This window comes from Mirounga leonina, unplaced genomic scaffold (assembly GCF_011800145.1).
Source record: "Mirounga leonina isolate KUSES-001 unplaced genomic scaffold, KU_Mleo_1.0 Mir_174, whole genome shotgun sequence".
NCBI classification, from domain to species: domain Eukaryota; kingdom Metazoa; phylum Chordata; class Mammalia; order Carnivora; family Phocidae; genus Mirounga; species Mirounga leonina.
Genome location: NW_023270451.1, coordinates 66591429 through 66594792, shown reverse-complemented (window position 1 = coordinate 66594792; position 3364 = coordinate 66591429). Strand labels below are relative to the sequence as shown.

The 3364-nt window shown below is 40.0% G+C and overlaps 1 long non-coding RNA gene across 1 annotated transcript; it reads left to right on the top strand.

Annotated features, from left to right (window-relative positions):
- Positions 1–363: 363 nt before the first annotated feature.
- On the top strand, positions 364–2717 carry LOC118021044. Its single transcript, XR_004682086.1, has 2 exons — positions 364–931; positions 2487–2717. It is a non-coding gene; the product is annotated as an uncharacterized LOC118021044 (long non-coding RNA).
- Positions 2718–3364: the final 647 nt, after the last annotated feature.

The following is a 3364-nucleotide window of genomic DNA, read 5'->3' as shown; positions in this document are numbered from 1 at the left end:
ACATAGCAAGAGAGGGAACACAAGCAGGGGGAGTGGGAGAGGGAGAAACAGGCTTCCCGCCAAGCAGGGAGCACGACCTGAGCTGAAGGCAGATGCTTAACGACTGAGCCACTCAGGCGCCCCTCCTAAAATAATTCTGATACGTGGAAAGTTTTGATAAATGCCATAACAGGGTAAAAAATTATAATGGAAAGATTATATGATATACTCTAAAAACGAATGTTTCCAATTAATTTAAGATGTTATAGTCTCAAAATTGTAAAGCTAGAAGGATGTCTAGAAATCATCTAGTTTAAATCCCTCTTGTACATGGTGAGTCTAGAATATCTTGTCATACCAAACAGTAAGATGGCTCTCAAAGACTACCCCGGATAGTGTCAACTTGCAGAGGACTCCACTGGCCAAAGATGGGACATTTGAGGTTAATTAAGGATAAGAAACTCAGTGAGTTGGAACTCACATAATATGTTTAAATTAATGAGCTCATAGTGATGTAAAATTATTGATAATATTCAGAAGATGATGGGGAGCTGATTAACTATCTTAGAACTTTTTTTAAAAGGGAAACAAGCATTTCTTACACAAACTATATCAGTGGTTACACTGGGTAACTAAATAGTAGATGAGTTAAGCATGTTTATAAAAATATCCTAGCTAATAAATGAAGATAAAATGTAGAAGTGGAATACCACCATTTGACTACTCCCAGTGAATGAATGGATCTGGCAAAGAGTGTCAATGGCTGTTAACATCACAAAAAGAGAGATAACATGACCACTTACAGACTTACCAAAGTGATTGAGCCTGAGTCTGACCAAGCGTTTGGATCCAGCTGCCATATGCAGGACATATAGAGGACAGAAGAACATGTTGAACTGCACCACGAATGTGGAGCCAGCAACACCCAGATGGTGGGAAACCAGGCCAAATGGTATGAATTTTCCATCGGATAAAATGTGAGGAAAAAAAAAAACAGAGGGGAAATTCTGTAGATTAAAAGAGATTTAAATGACATTTAAAAATTTTGAAACTGGGCAAGACTAAATTATTGAGTCTAAAAAAACCAAAAAGAAATATAAGGTAGTGATAACTAAGGGAAGAGAGAGGTTACTTTCGGAGGGAAGGAGGTGGCTGTGTTGGGGTAGGGCATGTGGATGAGCTACTGGAGTGGTTGGTAAAGGGCAATTTCTTGATATAGATGATAGTTACAAGAGTGTTTATGATATTCATTAAGCAATGCACGTATGTGTGGTTTTCTGTATCTGTGTTTTATTTTACAATGAAAGGGTAAAAGGAAAGTCTAAAAAGCCTAAAGACTAAGCCAGTCCATCAATCTCAGAGTGTTACTTTTCTCTCTAAATTTCATTAGGTCTAATTCTCAACATCTAAGCTCATGTATAAGCTGGGCTAATAAATAAGGGTGATCACGCATCCAGTTTGCCAGGGACAAGTCCCACATTTGTCTGTAGTCCTGGAGTAGTTATTAATAGTGTTGCCTTTCTTTCTCAGAAGTGTCTCAGTTTGGACAGTAAAGTATATGGTCACTCTACTCATAAATAACACTCTCTCTTTTCTGTCTAGGTTCAGACCTATTGAGAATAGTCCAGGAATCAGACTGATAGAAAGCAGAATGTCAGCTTAATAACTGATAAAGCTGTTGGAGAATATAGCTCCAGGTGTTGCTAATGTTTTTGTTTGGGAGTAGGCAGGTTTACCACCTAGCCACAGGCAGCACAGAGCGACCTTGCTGTCGCTGTTCTTCCCTCCCACCCATAGCGGGGCCTGTCCGCATCTTGGAACAGCAGAGGAACTGAGAAGGGCCAACAGTATTGCTCTGATGGTGCTTCCTGAAGTTCTTTGGTGTTTTGCTTTTTGCTTTTCATTGACCCGAACACTTTTGAAGAGTATTGACTTGTTATTTTGTAGACTGTAACTCAATTTGCATTTTTCTGATTTTTTCCTCATGATTAAATTGAGATTATGCATTTTTGGCAAGAATACCATGTGGATACATGATATTGTATCTTTTTCAATGCATCATATTGAGAGGCACAGAGTATTAATTTGCCCCATTACTGGTGATAACTTTAATCACTTGTTGAAGGAGAAGGTCTGTCAGGTTTCTCCAAAAAGTTACTCTTATCCCCATCGTAAATAATACAAATCATATGGAAAGATAGATACTTTGAGACTGTAATTATCCTAGCTCTCATAAAATTTTCACCTACAAATTTTAGCATTTGTCAACAATTCTTATCTGAAACAATTATTACTGTGGTGTTTGCCAACTAGACTTTCTATTTTCATGATTCCTTCAACCAATATTTGTTAGTTGAAAATCTATTGTATGGAAGAGATTTCTCTTCACTTAATGTATGTATGTGTTCAATTTATTTATATCACTATGAACTCTGGACTTTTATTTCAGTCCATGGATTATAACCCAATACTCTCCTTTTTTGTTGTTGTTGCTCAAATTGTCTCAGATCTGACTATTAGGAGCCCCTTCAAGTTGGCTACTGTGTCCTTTTAACATATACGAAGTTGTTCCTATTTGAGACTAAACTGCGAAAAATATTCCCTTGAATCCTGAAGATATACAATTCCAGAGACTTCTGGAGGCTCACTCCTGCCCCTCTGGACATTGGTTCTGGGTCCATGACAGCTCCTCAGAAGAGTAGGCTATGCCAGAGGTGGAACTCAGGTGAGTCCCTCTTTCTTTCTTTAAAAAAGATTTTATTTATTTATTTATTTATTTATGGACTGTGAGCAGGGGGAGGGGCAATGGGAGAGGGAGAGAGAGAATCTCAAGCAGACTCTGTGCTGGGCGTGGAGCCCAATGCGGAGCCTGGCATGGAGCCAAATGTGGAGCCCCACCTGAGGCTCCTGGAGGGGCTTAGGGTCAGCTCCATCTCACGATCCTGAGATCCCAACCTGAGTCGAAATCAAGAGTCGGTCCCTTAATAGACTGAGCCACCCAGGTGCCACAGGTGAGTCCCTCTTTCTAACCGGCCATCTCATCTGCCATAGAGTTCCCATCATTTCATATGTATGGAGATCTTTCCTGGCTCCTTTCAATGCCTCTGTAACTATGCAAAGTGGGTTCTTCCTTTGGTGCACTTTCCATGGCTGGCCTGGCTGTGTGGGACCCAACATAGCCTCCTTTGCAGGATAGCAAGAGGATGAAGCTTATAACATCTGCTACTTCTTTGCCTACAAGTTTTTCCTAAAAACTTTATTTTGAACTTACATCATATAATGTCCATGCCCTGTCCATGCCAACTGATCCCCTAAAGCAACCCTATCATTTAGATCTATTCATGTAATAAAAGTTGCCCCGTGTACGGCGCCTGGGTGGCTCAGT